Consider the following 19331-nt stretch of genomic DNA (forward strand, 5'->3'; position numbering starts at 1 on the left):
AATTTTACATATGCTTATGGAAGCTGGCAAGATGGCTCAGTGGTTAAGAGCACTAACTGCTCTTGCAGAGGTGGACCTAGGTTCAATTCCCGACACCCACATGTTGACTTACAACCATTGTAACCCCTGTTCCCTCCTCCTTCTGGCCTCTGAGGGCACCAGGCATGCATGTGGTATACATTTATATGCCGGCAAAACACTAGTACACATAAAATAAAATTTAAGAAAATCAAAAAATATTTTAGTATACTTGAAAGAAGAAAGCTAGAATGAATGAAGTCAAGAAGAGGGCACCGAGGTTGATTCCATATCTTGGTTTGCATTGTCCTGCAGAAGGCACGGGGGTGCAAACGCCTTCGGCACACTGGTTTATTTCCTTTGGATATGTACCCATGACTGGAATGACTCAAAGGTGGAGACAGGGTGGTGCACCCCTTTAATCCCAACCCTTGGGAGGCAGAGGCAGGCAGACCTTTGTGAGTTCAAGTTTAGCCTGGTCTACATAACGAGTTCCAGGACAGGACAGTCAGAATTACACAGGGAGAAGATGTCTAAAAGAAAGGAAAAGGAAACCTTCATGAAGTTTTACAGGAGCTTGACATTCCATTCAACATGCCAATACACACACACACAAACACACACACATACACACACACACTGAAGTACTATTTAGCCATTAATAAGGGAAAGTCTGGGGCTTGAGAGATGGCTCAGTGGTTAAGAGCATTGCCTGCTCTTCCAAAGGTCCTGAGTTCAATTCCCGGCAACCACATGGTGGCTCACAACCATCTGTAAAGAGGTCTGGTGCCCTCTTTTGGCCTGCAGACATGCATGCACACAGACAGAATATTGCATACTAAATAAATAAATAAATATTTAAAAAGGGAAAGTCTGCCATCTGAGACCACATGAAGGAGCCTGGAGGAAAACGTAACACTGAAATATGCCAAACACATAAAGATAAATAGGCCAATAGTTCATGTCACTCTTGCATACAAATCTAAAAATACTATACTCACAGAAGTAGAGAGTAAATTTGTGGTTATCAGAGACTGGATTAGGGGAAATACTGACCAAAGACTAGGAAGAATAGATCCAAGAGATCCAACATAGCAACTACAGTTAGTCAGTGTTTGATATTCCTGGAAATCAGTGGGTCAATTTTAAGTGTCCCCCACTCCCCAACACACATGCACAAATATACCCACACATAAGTACACATACACTCACACACACAAATACACTCACATACACACATGCACACATACACACATACAAGCACACAAGCATACGCACACATGAAAACAAGTATGATAATTATCTCAAGGCAATTCACAGCATACATAAATTTCAAGATAGGAAATAAATACAATGAGATTTTTTATTTTCCAACATTAAACATTAATTAAAAAATATAAAACATAATTTAAATCAATTAATTTAAAAATAATTAATTTTTAAAATATTGTACTTGTTTTCGGTGAACAAAAATACCAACTAAAACAATAATACAATTGATTAAGCACTTGAAGATATGCCCAAGGAAATGGTTGTGCTTTTAAGCCATGGCTGCGTAATCTGTGATAATCAGTTACTCCGATAAAAAGATAAAGGATGTGCCTTGTCATTTTGATTATGTGCCACATGACAGCTGCTTCATCTAGGTAGAACACAGCAGAAGTGAGGATATGGGGCTTGGGACACTAACTCAGGAAAGGCCATGTAACCTATGCCTTCCTGCTAGGTCCACGTGCTCTTCAATCCCAGCAGGAATTCACCCGGAAGAAGCCCAAGCTACCTGTGAAGGTCAGACGTGGGTACTGCAGTGGGCAGTCTTCTCTGAATTTGGCCTTCAGGACATCCCCGCCAGGGTACTCTAGATAGTCCCATGTCCTGCCATTGTAGCCCCCGCCCCTTGTTCCTCCCCACCCCATAAGGCCCCAGATGCCATGAGACAAATCCATCACAGTCAGCCCCCACCTCTGGCAATGCAATAAGATGGGGCTCCCGTTTTACATTCCGAATTACTGAGCCGGTGAAAGGCTTCCTGCCTCTCTCCGGATGCTCTGAAAAGAGACTGAACCCTCCTGTCTACACTATCTTATTTAACCATCAAAATCCTTCGGAGATTGTTCCGGCCTCTGAGGTCGGGAAAGTGGGGCTCTGGGAAGTTTAAAGACACACAGGGACATTTGTTGATGGCATATTTGACTCCATAGGTGTTTGTCCCTATTCCGTGTTCAGACTCAGGCACATGTCAGGTCCTGGAAACCGCAGAACCTCTGTAAATAAAAAGCAGCTTTTACAGGTGATAGCATCACTGTTTGAGCGCTCCTTGTGCCCAGTCTTCAAACAGTGAGCTTAATTAATAAATCCACATCTGGTTCCTTCTCCAACCGCACACCCTTCCTGCTTCACCCTCCTGTTCCCAGACCACGGGTCGGTTTTAAAATCCACGTCTCCAGCAGTTTTTAATCTCCCGCTTAAACTCTTCTCCACCCACGCCATAGTGACTTGCAAGCCTGATCCAAGGCTGATGCCAAGGTTGCCCGTAGGAAAATCAACTCAGATGAGCTTTGGAAACACGGATGCCTGGGCTAGGGGGGAATGGCTTAGTCAGTACTGAACTTGCTCCACAAGCCTAAGATCCCATGTCTGGTCCCCAGCGCTCACATAAAAACCGTATGGTGGGGGACAAGGGAGGTTGGGGCCCAGCATATCCCCGGGGCTTACAGGCCAGCCACCCTAAGTGTGCCTCGAATCCCAGTGAGAAACTGGCTCAGAACACAAGAGTAGATGGCTGCCGAGGAACAACACCCAAGGTTGCCCTCTGGCTCCGCACCCACACCCGAATATACACTGGCCTGTAGACACAACAAAGATTTCCCAGCTTCTCTCCCAGGGATTCTGCCTCGGCAAGCAAGCTACTGGTGGCTCCTGATGTAGTCAGCAAAGAAAGTATTTGCACGGCATATAAAGCCCAGTATATACTGGCTCCTACCAACCCCTCCCATCTCACCTTTTGCATTCCCTTGCCTTATACTTCACTCAGAAAACACCTCCCCCCCAACACACACTCCACCCCTGTCTCTGTATATGTTGTCCCTTGCGGCTGGACTCAGAAAACACCCCCCCCCCAACACACACTCCACCCCTGTCTCTGTATATGTTGTCCCTTGCGGCTGGAAGGCCACTTCCCTGCTAATCATTCTGGCTAGAGCATGACAGTTTTCATAAGCTTTGCCCAGTCCCCTCTTACAAATGGCGGCTGGCCTGTCCCTGGGCTCTTACTGCGCGCGCACCGCCCCCCTCCCACCTGTCTCCTAGCTGAGAACTAAAGCCAGGGAGCCAGGCTTACTCTCTTCCGCATCCCCAGCGTGAACACAGGGCCCCATTTATCAAAGATATCCAGCCAATGTTTGCTGAATGAATACCCCAATGTGTTTCCTCTCAGCCTTAGCCGCCAAGAAACGCGGAGCCAAATTCAGCTACCAAGTCGAGTGATTAGCTCATCCCAGGCGCCCGGTGGCATCTGCTCCCTCCTCCTTTAGAGACGGTCTCTCTTCTTGTCTTAGCAATAATCGACCTACTTCACATGAGATTTGATGTCGCATGCTCTCTCAAATCCTTTGGAACAAAGGTGGGTATAAGTTCCAAATAAACCAAGAACTACATTAGTTCCCCAAGAGACTTCTGTTAGTCGATGGTATATATACACACACACACACATATAAGAACAGGTGATTTTGTAACAACAACAAAAAATAATAATAAATTGATCCGGTCATCAATAAAAATTATTTTTAAAAAAATACCTGTGATAGGATAGCATATAGAGCAAAGGGAAATATCACTGAGCCACAGGCTGCACCTTCCAAGCCACTGGTCAATTCTTCACTCTCATCAAATGAGGAAATAATAAACCCTTCAATAAATAATAAGCACCCCCTTCACACAAGATACCTTGGGTAACATTGCTGGCAAAGATATCCTTAGATCGGAAGAGTCGGAGTTTACTGTGTAAAGGGTCGATGAGCTTGGCTATCTTTACACTCTTGCAAGTGTAGTAGCGAAACTGTAGGAATGAGGACTTTTTCCCTGCTCTAGTTAGACGTTTCATAGACGCCATACTATCTGACCTACACCTTAAACGAGAGAGATTTAGACGCCAAATAGCCAGACACAGACAGTCTCACCAAGACAAATAAATAATAAATAAATAACAAAGGCTGGGGAGATGGCTCTGCTGTTGACTCTGGCAACCTTAGTTCAGTCCTGGGAGCAAACGGTGGAAGGAGAGAACCAACTCCAGCAGGTGGTCCCCCGACCTCCACGTGGGCACTGCCATGCGTGCCGGCCCGACATAAATACATTTAAACAAACAAACGTGTTGTGTTCAAAACTGGAAAGGTAAACCGCGGCTTGGCTGGTGTTATCTCTCATTCTAACCTTTGCCCAGTGCCAACCGTCATATCACGTGACCTTTTCCAAATAGTCCTCCTGAAGGCACAAATAAGGACATGTTCAAGGTCACACAGAGGATATCCATGGTGAAGCTGATGCTAACTGAAGTACTCCAAGCCTTGGTGCTTAAGCGCAAAGCTGTCACGGAGACCATTTTGAGACAGGGTTTCACTAGGAAGTCCAAAATTGGCTCCAGTGTGGATCTTTTTGCCTTAGCCTCCTGTAATCAAGTGATCAGATTACAGATGTGAGTCACCACACCCAGGAGATGTTGTTCAAGAAACAAGGGACCTTGGAGAAGGAGACAAGAAAGCTTAGATGGGGCTGAATAGTCAAGGACCCCAAAACCAGGATAGGGACTCCAACCTTGGTCCTGTCAGCCTTGAAAAGTAAATGAAGACGATTTCTTCTTCTTCTTTCTTCTTCTTCTTCTTCTTCTTCTTCTTCTTCTTCTTCTTCTTCTTCTTCTTCTTCTTCTTCTTCTTCTTCTTCTTCTTTTCTCCTTCTTCTTCTTCTTCTTCTTCTTCTTCTTCTTCTTCTTCTTCTTCTTCTTCTTCTTTTCTCCTTCTTCTTCTTCTTCTTCTTCTTCTTCTTCTTCTTCTTCTTCTTCTTCTTCTTCTTCTTCTTCTTCTCCTTCTCCTCCTCCTCCTCCTCCTCCTCCTCCTCCTCCTCCTCCTCCTCCTCCCCTTCTTCTCCTCCTTCTACTTCTTCTTCTTCCTCTTCTTAAATTTATTTAATTTTATTTTATTTACATTGGTTTACATTGGTGTGAAGGTATCAGATCCCCTGGAACTGAAGTTACAGACAGTTGTGAGCTACCATGTGGGTGCTGGGAATTGAACCCAGGTCCTCTGAAAGAGCAACAAGTGCTCTTAACCACTGAGCCATCTCACTGCTCCTGAAGACTTCTTAATTGAAAGAAATGACAGACTTTTTTGACAGTCAGTCTTTAAGTGCTTACTAAATGAATCGGTGAATCAAAAAATGCATATTTACAATAGATTAATTGAGCAGCAAGCAGCACATAAAACAGACTGGAAGAGAGCTACATTGAAAGAAATAAACTAAAAGATCATGGGGTATAAAGAAGCAATGAGAGCTGGGAGGATCTGGCGAGATGGCTCACGGGTTAAGTACACTGGCTGGTCTTTCAGAGCAGCAGGATTCGGTTCCCAGCACCCACATGGAAACTGACAAATGAAGGGAGCCAAGGTGACAGGTGACGAAGTGAAGGAACAGGAAGGAGTTGCAAACTCACATGGAAGGGGGCCAGAAGGAACATACAGGAATTAATCAGGCATTGGTCTAAGAACATTTAGCCCTATGAGCCCAAACTTCCCACCCGACCTTTGACAAAAATAAAGCCTTTCCGGAAATAAGACCCCAAGGCAATGATAAATGGCAGCTGACACTTTGTCCCAGAGTCAGACAGTAGGGAGAGATGGGCTGAACTGGAGAAAGCACGACCTTTCTCAAGACAGAAGGTCAGACACCACCGTCATGTGAGAATACAGGCCTAATGGCCCTGGTTCTCCAGTGCATAGAATGGAAATTTTAGGGATATATCCAAATCCCTTAATTGAAAACATTTATCTATCAGATTTACTCCTATTTTATTTGGGAGTATTTTGTCTGCATGTGTGTATTTGTATCATCACATGCATGCTTTGTGTCTGTGGAGGTCAGAAGAAGGCACTGGATACACAGGAAGTGGGGTTATGGATGGTTGTGAACCACCATGTGGGTACTGGAAATTGAACCCATGCCTTCTTCTAAAACAAGTGTTCTTAGTCATTGAGTCATCTCTTTAGCTCCCAATTTCCCTAGTCTTTTGTGTTAGAGGTAGAAAACAAATTACAAACTAACATACTATGTTTGTAGAAACAGTTGGGCTGTGTCCTGTCAGCCTGTGAACTCCCAAATCTATATGTCTTCATCAAGTCTGCCAGGAAAAGAATTAGAGAAACAGAAAAGTGATTTAACAGGCAGTAGAACTGAGAGATGGGCTCTGGGGTTAGCTCAAAGATGGGTCATGAAGATCAGACTCCTTTTTCATTGTTTTTCTTTTGTATTTAGTCAATAGGAAGAGACTACTTATCAACAAGAAGAGGCATGAAGTTGCAAAAGAAGGGATAAAAAATAATAAAGGGAGGCTGGTGAAAAGCACTTGCCATATAAGCCTGATAACTTGACTTTGATCCCAGCAATCTCCAGTGGGAGAGAAACCCCAAAAGCTGTCTTCTGACCTCCACACATGCACGTGCCTACATTCACACATCATACACATGCAAACACATTAATGAATTAAAACTAACAATGTGTGTTTAGTATACTTTTAGAAATTCTGATCAAGGAGAGAAAAATCTTATTAAGTACAATTTACAATTAACTAAGCCACAAGAAATGAGCATTGCATAAAGCATTCTCTGTTCCCTTCTATTGTGAAGAAGCAGTTCCTATGGGAGATTGACAATCCTATAGGTAAAACAGACACCGCTATTAGTCAAGACAATTCTTTACTAAAATAAGAGTCTCTGTGTCTGTGATATACCCATGGCAACTGTCACCGTGGGTAAAAGGCAAGTCACTGAGCAGCTAGTTATTCTTTCAAGCCATAGAACTCAACCCTTAACATTTAAATTTTCTAAATTTCACATCATTTGGAAGCTGATGAATGTCTTCAATGCCAGTGACAACAACAGAGCCAGAATCTACCCAATCGTCCCCGTAAAGCTGCCAGCTCTTGTTATCCAAGTTGGCCGGAAGAAGAGAGGGAAGGCAAAGAAAAAGCAGATGGTCTCTAGACTTCAGAAGCCACGCCATGTGGGCCACAGGATAATTCTGAACTGTCAACCACTCTCCAGATGAAACTCGGGCAAATCCAAGTTAGGTGAACAGATTGCCAAATTCGCCATCCATTTTCCAAGTCAGTGTCATGGGAAGGATGGAAGATGGGAGAGAAGCAAAGGAAGGAAGGGAAAGAGGAAGGAAAGAAGGTAAGGGGAAGGAAGGAAGGAAGGAAGGAAGGAAGGAAGGAAGGAAGGAAGGAAGGAAGGAAGGAAGGAAGGAAGGAAGGAAAAGGAAGGAAAAGGAAGGGATCCCGTGAGATTCCTGAGGAAGAGAGAAAGTCCGCATGCCTCAAGGGAGTGAGGATTTAAGAAAGCAAGCATCTTCAGCAATGGAGCTGCACCGTGAAAGGGAAGGTAGAGCTTCAGGAAAAAAAGAGACAGTGTTGATCTTTTTTTTCTATGTAAAAGTCTTTCTAAAGACTTCAGCCACAATTCAGTTTTTCTCTACCTCAAACTGAAGGTAGAGACAGCACTTACCCCTTTATGGAAGTGGTAAGACAATGAAGGCCAGTTAGATCACAAGCCTGTGTCAACAGGACCTGCACGTGACTAGAGAACCCCTAGGCAGTAGGGTTATGAAGTACGTGTTCAGGAAACCTAGATGAAGGCTCACTCTGAAGGTGAACCCCTCGAGGAGAACGCATAAAGTCTGCACAGAGTCCTTAAACAAACATCCCTTGACAAAGGCAGTCTGAAGAGCAGCTAGGTTCTAGTTTTTCAAGTTTGCATTGTACTAGTCTGAGCTGTATGATGAGAACTAGACACTAAACAAATACAGTAGCAGCATCAGAGGCCTTTGCTCCATGCACAGAAGAAAACCAACCATGGGGACACCAGGCAACAGGCTCCATGAGGTCCCAGCAACAGCTTTCCTGTGCTAAGATGTTGGCCCTCAAAGTAGATGGCCACCCGAAATGTTCATATAGTTAGTATAGTAAATATATCCACCATTTTCACAGAAGGATTTGGGTGGCTCGTGTTCTCCTTCTTATTCCTGAGATGTTAATTAAAGAAGTCCATTCGTAGTCTAGAAGGAAAATACCGAGCTCCCTGGAGGTCCCTAACCATCATCTACTCACTCTTCAGGCTCCACTGAGTGGTGCCCACGTGGGTGTCTGCAAACCCAGGGATCAGATCCGGTAGAGGCAATGACCCTGGGATATCAGGACAAGGTAGGACGGGTGAAACACATTGAGAAGTAGTTCTCAAGAGAATCATTTTTCATTTTTGTGTTCCTAAACAAGATTTGATTTTGTTATCTGAATTCTTTTTCTGAAAAGAAACATCTCCATTTGCAAAGCAACCAGATCCAAGGCTTCTTCTTCACTCTCATCCAGATGACTGGAGTCAATTCCCTTGAGCTTCCCCAGACCCCAGAAAAGCTCTCTCGGGATCATCATTTACTTTGACATCTTATTGTTGTCTTGAAATCATCTCCGAGTCCTGACACATCAGCTGTTTCTCTCCTTCCTATGAGCTCCTTTTCTGTTTGTCCACTCTTATCTGCTGGGAAAGTTATGATCAGCAGAAAACGAAAACAACCAGCATCGCTTTTGTTTTTGTTCATCTGGGTGACATTTTGAGAATGGAGCATGTAAGGCCAAACCAAACCCCAGGTTTCATTCTGGCCAAAATCCCAAAACAGGAACTTCGCAAGGAACATTTCAATCTCAACTGTCTCCAGCGCCAGCTGAATGAGAGGCTCAGATTAAAACTGGCAGCAATTCACTTCCTACAAACATGCTTTGTTCCTGACTAACTTGTCAGCTCATAAGGGGGAGAGAAACCCGCCTCTGTATAGGCAGCTGGCCCATTCACCACGCTGAATCCTTTCATGGCTGTCAATACAAATGTGCTACCCAGAACCCGATCCAAGACCTTTGCCTGAAAACCCTGGCGTGGAGCATTGGCCTCCCTGCTTTCCCCACCATGCCTTTCTTCTAATTTGATGACTTGCATTTTCAGTAAATTGTTATAGAAAATGTCATGCTTAATGCTTATCATGGAATCCCCTTCATTGTGCTGTTCCCAGCATCCTGCTGATGGAAAAAAAAAAAAAAAGAGGTCAGGCCACAAAGCAAAACAGAGGTGCTCCTCTGAAGATTCTAGTTTTTAATCTCTATCTTGCCCTGAGCATCTCTGAGCTAATCTGACGTCTTTAAGTATTTCCTTAGTGAGTTGAACAAACTGCAGTGACCACCGTGAGCTGGAGAGAACTCAAATCAAAATAACAGTAAATCACTTTGCCACTGTGAGGCCGCCCAAGAGAATCCATTCTGTCATTCCCAAGAAGCCAATAAATAAGTTGATGGTGTAGTGGAGATGCTTCAGTACTTCATGGATTATTTAGAGAGGCCCCAGCAACCAAGCCTCATCATGAGAAGTTGTATATTCCAGTGAGCAGACAGGGCTGTGGACAGCTAAGCACTTTGACGTCCATGTTCCTCCTCTCTCCTTGAATACCTCTTGTGGTGGTTTGAAAGGAAAGGGCTCCCAAGGGAAGTGGCACTATTAGGAGGTGTGGCCTTGTTGGAGTAGGTGTGGTCTTGTTGGAGGAAGTGTGTCATTGTGGAGGAGGGCTTTGAGGGCTCATACATGCTCAAGCCACTCCCAGTGAGACAGACCACTTCCTGTTGCCTACATATCAAGGCAACAGCACCGTGTCTGCCCACAGACTGCCATGCCCCATCATGATGGTAATGGACTAAACCTCTGAAAATGTAAGTCACCCCAATCAAATGTTTTTTTCTTTATAAGAGTTTCTGTGGTCATGGTGTTTCTTCACAGCGATAGAAACACTAACTTGTTTCCCATCTCCAACTCTGCAAGTCTTCTCTGAGAACTAGTACTCATCCATTCTAACCCCCAAACTCTGCTCCGAGAAACTGCAGTGGCTCCGGCCTCATGGAAAGGTGACAGCGACAGAGGCTATGAGTGTGGAGACAGAGTCCTCGGTTCTGACATGCATTCCCTGGGCGGCCCAGGGCATGTCCCTCTGCCACATACCAGCTCCAAGCTTTCTTTTCTCCGCTATTAAAATGAAGCTGGGGTACCCTCCTCCTCACAATCATGAGACTTTGGGGGGATCTTTCCCACCCAAGTTCTGTCGGTGAGATTCGTGAATAGTGAAACAGGGTGCCATTTATCTGATCCAGGAGTGTCCAAGTGCCTCCTGTGGGCTTTATGTGGGCACAGTTGGCCAAGGATAACTATGAATACAGCCCACACAAGGTTATCAACTCACACACAATGTCAGGGGCGCTGTTTTCTTTCTAACCTTATTGCACAGTTCTCAAGTTTCAACTTTGTAGATGACGTCACCATGTGGCGCTATCTAAAGCGGAAAATGCCTAGAATGATAGGATATTTGATCAGAGTCTTAGACTTCAGTCCTGACATAACAGAATGTAGAAGGAACATCTCAGTGAGGAAAAATACATTTTTAAAAATCATTATTAACACATACGGTACATTAGGCATGATTCCTTGGTTGTTATAAACTGAACAGAGTCTTCCCAAAATCATATATAAAATCCTGTCTTCTAGTATCTCAGATCATGCTCAGATGGGGAAAAACTTTAGAGAGGTAATGAAGGTTAAAAAGGTCATTATGATGGGCCCTCATTCAGCATCACTGGATTTCTTATGAGACAAGACAGAACACCTGATGAAGACAGACAGACATTTATATATCAAGGAAAAGGACCAAGGAAGTCACCAACCCAGCTGACAATGGGATCTTGGGCCTGCAGCATCCAGACTCAAGAGAAAATTTCCCTTTGTTAATAGAGTTTCTATTGTTTAAGTCACGCAGATTCTGATCCTTTGCTATGGTGGCTCCCACATTCCAACACAATAGACATTGATGACCCTTTCTTCCCAAAGCTGAGGCACAACTTAGAACTAAAGGGACTTTGTTCGCTGGCTTAGTGAAAACAGGACGTGTCTTGTCGTGAGTGTGCATTGCTTCTGACCCCCAATAGGTTGCTGCTTCATTCTTTTCTCTTCCCGTGTAAGAACACACCTTGTGAAGTCATGAAGGTTACGTGTCAGTTCCTGTATCTGTCAGTCAGGACAAGTTAGGATATGCTACGGCAACCATGTCAAGTCCTGGGGATGTTTAACAACCAGGGAGTCTCCTGGTCACTGCCACCAGGTGCCTTCCCCACCTTTCAGGTCGTCTTCATTAAGGTCATCAAGTTTGCTGACCACGTTTGAGTCTCCAAATACCATGTTCTCTAGGTATTCTTTTCCTCTCCCTGTTTGTCAAAATGCCCTGCTGACCTTGGAACTTCACACTGCAGGCTCAAAACCAACGCTACACAATGACGTGTTCAGTGACAGTGATGATGTTAACTCGTTTGTTTCCTGTGGCTCATGACCTGGGAATTTTCTCCTCTGTGCCTAGGGAAGCAAGCCCTGGAAAAAGCCAAGTGTCTCTTACAGATGCTTCCTGATGCCTTCCCCTCATTCCCTCCAGTTTCCCTGGATTAGAGGATCAAGGGAAAGGGTAGCCAGGAAAATATGGTGGGAAAGTGTGGCAGGGAAAGAAAATGGCAGGGAAATGATGGAGGAAGGTCATTGGTTAATTAATAAAGAAACTGCTTGGCCTCTTAGGTTAAAACATAGGTGGGTGGAGTAAACAGAACAGAATGCTGGGAGGAAGAGGAAGTGAGCTCAGACTCGATAGCTCTCCTCTCTGGGGCAGATGGGATGAAGCTCTGACCCAGGGTGGATGTAGGCTAGAATCTTCCTGGTAAGCGCACCTCGGTGCTACACACATTAATAGAAATGGGCCAGGCAGTGCTTAAATGAATACAGTTTGTGTGTTGTTATTTCGGGGCATAAGCTAGCCAGGCGGCTGGGAGCAGGGCGGCAGGAATACCCGCAGCTCCCACAACAGGGAAAGAGTGGTAACCACAGGGATCTTCTGCCCTTTCCCATCCTTCCCACCTCCTCCTACTCCAATCCCATCCCCAACACTCACACTGCAAAGTTAATTAGGACCTGGGGCAAACATCTGGGTGATCTGAGTAACGGACCCCCTATACAGTGAGGCCACCAAGGAAGAGCCTGTAGGAAAAGGGAGCATACCTCCAGGAGAACTGAGGTCTTCCCTGCCTTGCCTGTGGCCTTTCCCTGTTTGTACTTGGCTGCAGGGCACACATGAGTGTGTTTTGATATTAATAAAAGGTAACACAATCCCCAGACTTCTCTTTGGATGGATGGATGGATGGATGGATGGATGGATGGATGGATGGATGATAGGTGGGCGGATGGCAAATCCCCTATTATGAGTCTGCTAGGGGAATTTCCTCCTCCCAAACAATTGTTTGGCTCACTAAGGTGGGGCTGAGAGCTTCTGCATCCTAATACTTGTTCCTTCAGTGAAAGGAGCAGATGGATGATAACCTAAGTGAGACCTAGTAACTGACACTCAGGTGTAGAAATGTCAGGGTTCTGCCCCACGTGGAGGCAGTCGCCACAAAACGGTCTGAGTCAGAAGGAGATAGTTCCATGCCAACGGGAGCCGCAGCTTTAATAACTGCTGCCAGAGCTGTTTTTTTGTTTTTTTCCAGATGAAGGAACTAAAGACAAGCTCAAGTCCGGAGAACAATAAAGCAGGTAAAAACTTGCACTGAGCAAAGACAGAAACCCATTCTTGTGACTGGCAAGCCACTGGTCATGGTTCAGCCGCACAGACCATCCCATTCCCTCCGTGACTCACACGTCCTCTGCAGAAAGACAACGCTGGCAGGATATGAGTAGCTAGCTTAAATAATTGCAGGGTACCTGTGCCACCGGGACTCCCGTTGCTGTCGCAAACACGTCTCTCTGTGATCAGGGAAGCGTTTTCGTACGACCTAGCCAAGGATCTCATGTCTGTGACACCCTGGGCAAATTAAGGAGGGGTTCTGAGAAACAAGTCTAAGACATTAAGACTCTTGTGGAATCGACCGGCTTTTCAGAGAAGGAAATATAAATACCAGGTCGGCATGAAGGTACACGTCTGTAACCCCAGCGCCCGGGACACAGGGCTGAAAGGATCATGAGTTCAAAGCCAGTCAAGAGCTATAAACAGAGGTTGAGGCCTACATGGTGAGACCCCAATCTCAAGAAAACAGGTAAATAAGTAGTGAGCACACCATTCTAATAAAGTTGCATCTCTGTCTCTAAACTCACAATAATAGCTGTATTATCATTCATACTTTCTAAGTGATGGAACAGACTGGGAAACATGCAATATCCCAACTGCTAGTCTGACAGACGTCCAGCCCAGTTATGCAGGGTGCTGGACCACCATAGCCTTCCTTATCCACGGCTCTGCAACTCCTGCCCTTAAGAGCTGGGGCAATATGGGCATGGAGATACCTTTTTTAACTTCTTAAATTTTATAATGTCTATTTTCATAATCATAAATAATCTTATATTCTAATATCTACCCTTTCCGCGAATCATGAGTACTCTCACCCGTCAGGCCGCCCTGAAATAGTTGCTCCTCACCCTGCAGGAAAAGGAGACTGCGTTTCAGATTCTTTTGCTTGGCGCTGCGAGGCCAGCAAGGGTGATTGCTCATTTCCCCAGACGGTTCGAGTCCACTCTGCATCAAACACCATGTGTGATGCGGGTGAGGTGGCTCAATAGGCAAAAGCACTTGCCCCCAAGGCTGACGACCTGAGTTCAATTCCTGGGTCCCCTGAGGTGGAAAGAAGGAGTGAATCCCTGAAAACTGTCCTCTGAACTCCACAGAGGTGCTGTGGCATGCGTGTGCACATAACATACATACATATTCATACGCACGCTTGCTTAATAAATGTAAGTAAAACTTTTAAACACCATAGGATGATATGACTACAAGCCTACTGTAAAAGCATCACAAATAACTGAATGGCAATGATTTTGTCTGCACAAAACCAGTCTGCTACCCAGCAGCCCCAGGATGTCGGTTGCTGTAGATACAGAGAAGAGCTTTGGGAGTCCACTTAGCCCTTGACCTAATTTGCTTCATCTGCTGTATGCACCTGAAAGCTCATATGACTCCTGACGCAACAACAGTACATTTTTTGTGCACCAGAGATTGAATATGCTCAGCTGTGAAGGACAGACACTTTCATCCACAGCTCCAAGAGCATCCACACTGTGTGAAGAAATGCGCATGTCAGTGAGGCTTCAGATCTGACTGAGCCCACAGATTCAGTTTATCTGCCTTCCAAGCTCTGTCCCTGATTACATGCACACGCACACAGACACATGCACGCACGCACGTGCACACACATCAATATCATTCCTCTCCTATTACACTGAGCCCATGCCACAGATCATAGAAAGTTATAAAAGTCACGGAAGATCTGTGAAGCGTAGTTGAGTTCAGTAGAGTGAGTGGCCATGACCAAAATTAATAGATTAAGTGAATTTCCAAAACAAATGGACTTTTCAGCACAACAGCCACCAGGGTATCTCTTGCTCTCCCTTTCCCCTCTTCTTCTGTGATAGGGAAAGGAGGGCTTTCAAAAATTATTTTTTATCTTGGGAGGCAGAGGCAGGTGGATGCCTGTGAGTTTGAGGCCAGCCTGGTCTACAGAGTGAGTTTCAGGACAGGCTCCAAAGCTACGCAGAAAAACTATGTCTCAAAGAACATAAAAAAAGCAAAAAAAAATATTTTTAGGTTTAAGTCTTATGCTCAAATTAAATAAATGCATATAATATTTTTCATAAACTCTTAATAAAGGTATTTAATCTGCTAGGTGTGATGGTGCACATGTTTAATCCTTGTACTCATAAGGTAGAGGCAGGTGGATCTCTATGAGTTAAAAGCCAGACATGGATGCCAGTACATTACTGGTAAGCCACAGCCTTGTGGCAATACATAGATTAATAGAAATTGGTTATTTTAAGATGTAAGAGCTATCTAGGAATATGCCTGAGCCATTGGCCAAACAGTGTTGTAATTAATATAATTTCTATGTGATTATTCAGGTCTGAGCAGCTGGGAAAAGAAAACGATATCTCCATTTACAGTGACTGGCTTTTCCTCTCTTATTCCAAATTTCCTCTACTATACATATCCTTCTTAGAAGCTACAAAGTGGATAGGGCATTAGAAACAACAGTGGCCAGTGATAAACAAAACCTAACAGTGGGAAAAGCTTGCGGCTGTTGAGTGCCTATGACAGTGCTTCTCCTCTTCCTATGGTTTCATATTTACTATCAGGTTTATTCCTCATCACCTGTGCGATAAGTGGTATCGTATCATTCTCATCATACAGTTGAAAAGAAAAACTAAGTCAATAATTAAAAACCTATTTGATGGTTGCATAGTAAAAGAAAGAATCAGAATCAAGGCCTGGAGCAGGCTTTTCCACAATGTGTGCACAAGTACCCAAAGTTTTGCACAGGCAAAAAGAATACTGACATTGAAGCAATGCCTGAGGCTCTTCACAAGAGGGCTCACGACAAGTTGAACGGTGCTAACACCTGTGAAGACCATTGCAAAAAGAAGAAAAGGACAAAAGTAGAAGCCGTACTCATGAATATAAGGAACAGGAACAAAACAGAGACAGAAAGAGCAAGAGCAAAGGCCATGAGTGGCAGGAAAGAGGAAATAAACAAAAGTGATGGCGTCAAGATCACAGACGCCAAGGTCACTGTATAAATTGTCACACCAGGTCAGTGCCCACCAAACAAAGACTGGTTGACTCCTAGAATCTAGTTATGATTCCTAAAACATAAGTCCATTCAGAAAAGACAAGCACCCTGTTTGGGAACCTAGTCATGACCTACAGCCTGAGGAAGTAGAGACAAGGATGATAGGCAACTGGGTGCCAAAAGCAAGCAAGGGATTTGGAAGTGGTTTTCTCTATAGCAGGAAAAAGTTAAAGATTGGAAGGTGACTCCTGATCAAAATCCAGGCATTCCAAAGGAATTGCTTATTGGAACTTGCCAATGTTGATATTGTGTTTCTGACACTAGTAGTAACTGATTAATGAATTTTGGTTTTTATTTAGTTGGTTGGTTGGTCTTTTGAGACAGTTTCTCTGTGTAGCACTGGCTGCCCTGGAAGTCACTTTGTAGACCAGGCTGGCCTCAAAATCACAGAGATTCACCTGCCTCTGCCTCCCAAGTGTGGGGATTAAAAGTGCCAGCCACCACTACAAAGTGACCAACAAGTTTTAGGAATGTCGATCACAGCTGGATGGTGGTGGCGATCAATCTGAGGCATGTGAATTTTTTCAGTTTCCTCACTTAAAATGTGCCGGACAGCTTTGGAAAAGCGGAACGGATTTAAGTAGCAGGGAGGCGGATGAAAGCTGGTCCTGTTACCGAACACACAGATTCTCCCACTCTGACTTCATCTTTGCGTGACGATGGAATTGGAAGGGCTGGAATTAACCTGGGAGCGTCTGGTAGCCTCCAACTAACGATGAGACTCACCGAAGGGTACAGGTTGACGGATTCCGCTAGCAGAGAGAAGGCTTCCAAATGAGAGGATGGTTTAGTCATGAGGCAGGTTGGCAAAGAAAAATTTCCCAGCAGGCTAAGATTTCAGCTGTAGATGCCGATGCCTCCGTGTCAGACTCAGACTGAAAGGTTGCATGGGGCGTGGAGACTGAGGGTATGATCAATGAACATAACATTTTTATATTCAAAACATTCCGCTCAGAGCTAAGCACATCTGCACGTCCCGTCCTTTGCTGCGGCTAAGCTGCTCTTGCTGCCACTACATTGCATGGCGTGTGGTTGGCACATGAAACGACAATAGCAGCATACCCACCTCTTCCAATTTCCACACCCTCTCTCCTGTTACTACGACAGCAACTCAACTATTGGCTCCTGGGCATGAGGAAGGAAAAGACAAGCTTTATGTAAAAATAAGAGGTGAGGTCCTGCTGTGATTGCCACACAATTTCTGTTACGTTACAAACATTAAGATGTTGGCAGAAACAACAAGTTGGGACTCAGACCCAGGTCTTTGTAAACACTACTAGTTCTCCAGTTTGACACTGCTCTCAGAGAACCAAGAAAGCGCACGACCATCTACCACCACTACCAGTATCAGCCTGTAACAGCCCAGCGTTTCCAGACCACCTGGATTCCAGAGTTCACTCCCCGCCACACTCATCGTTACAAAAACAACCCAGAATTTAGGAAAATGGAGGGGCATACTCACACCCTGTTACTGAGAATGACACACTGGGAGGTGTCAGATATGTGGGGCTATGGTTCAGAGCAGGCAATCAGTGGGATCAAAGTCACAGGATTAAGTGTCTTGCCAACATGTTGGACTATGAGTATATTCATAAGCTGTCCAGATTGAGTGAGGCACTTTCTGAAATTCTCAGCGTCCCCTAGAAGAAGAGGAACACGGATGACAGGGTCTGTTTGCAGATCATCTATTCCTAGCAGAGTCCCTTCTGAGAAGGAGGTGTTAACGTCTTTTATTCATTACTGATGAAAGAATTCTGGGATTTGATATTCATTCTCAATGAAAACTCTTATCTACCGGCTGTCTATCTTGCTGTTTAAAATTTTTAAAGCTTTAATTTTAATGACTTATTTGGCTAAAATGACTTAGGAGGCATTTTGGTTAATGTTTAACTTAATTTCAACTATCAAAGTTGTGGTCTTACTTCCTATTTCCTGAAGGCAATTACTTTCGATTCTCACAATTGGCTTGCCTTCATATTTCACAATAGAATGTTTATTCAGCTAATTCTTGATTTTCAACTTAGATTATGGCTAATCTCTACTATAGTTCATAGCTCTTATGGCTAATCTCTACTGTAGTTCATAGCTCTGACAGTCAAGAATTTATTTTCTTACAGTTCAATGCAAGCATATAACTCATATTTCTCCAATGGTCATGCCAATATAATTTGGGGGGGGTAAGTCAATGGCTTGGCTTAGATATAGCTGGTTTAGATATGGCTGGTTAAATTATGTACTGGTGGTAAAGGTTGTAGATGAAGGTGATGATAGATGTACAAGTAGAAGAAATGGTGATGGAGGTGGGAGGAGGTGGTGATGGAGGTGATGGAGGTAAAGGAGGTGGTGGTGGAGGTGGAGGAGGTGGTGACGAAGGTGGAGGAGGTGGTGATGATGGAGGTGTAGGTGGTGGCAGGGATGGAGGTGGAAATGGTGGCAGTAATGCAAGTGGAAGAGGTGGTGGTGGTGGTGGTGGTGGTGGTGGTGGTGGTGGAGGGGGTGGTGATGGAGGTAGAAGAGGTGGTGGTGGAGTAAGTGGAAGAGGTAGTAGCAGTAGAAAAAGAAGATGTATAGGAAGTGTAGGTGGAGAGAGAGTGGTGGAAATGGTGGCAGTAACAGGGAAGGAGAGATGTTGAGGAGGAGGTACTGATGCTGGTGGTTTGCTCCTCCGTTATTCCACACTCTTTGGGTCTTTCTCCATGACCCCACATCCCCTTTCAAAAGGATTCCTCATATGCCCAGACATGTAAAAATAGGAGGCTGCTCAATCTTAGAGCTTGACAGGCTCCCATTGTCCTTACAGTCAGTCTGTGGGTAGAAAATAATGGACAGATAGCAAAGTACAAACACAGGGGAAGGGTTTCCAAGAAGTCAGCCAAATTGTTTCTGGAAATAGATGGTAACATTTCCTTCACGTGGGATGCCAGAAACACAGAGAGACAGACAGAGATCATAATATATAATTCAATATAAAAATGAGTTTCAAAAGGCCAGTATTTGTTCTCCTTTGGAGGCCAAGTGCTTTGTCCTAAGTGATGTCACCAAAGGTCTATGAATGAATGCTATGTTATCGCAGTGACCAAAGTCTTTTGCTAATTCATTTTCTGGAGTAATTGACAAGCCCATTGTTCCCATGGAGGGTAGACTTTGGCTCCTTCCCTCATACTCAAATATTAGCTAATATCTACATTGTTGTAAAGTTTTAATGCAGTAGTTGAGATTTAACTATTTCCCTAACATCCTGTGCTAAAGTGACCTTACTGTGAGATGGTGAACCTGTAGAAGGTGAGGCCTGATTGGAAGTTCTTAGGTAATT

The sequence above is a fragment of the Microtus pennsylvanicus genome, chromosome 20 (genome assembly GCF_037038515.1).
Source record: "Microtus pennsylvanicus isolate mMicPen1 chromosome 20, mMicPen1.hap1, whole genome shotgun sequence".
Lineage (NCBI taxonomy): Eukaryota > Metazoa > Chordata > Mammalia > Rodentia > Cricetidae > Microtus > Microtus pennsylvanicus.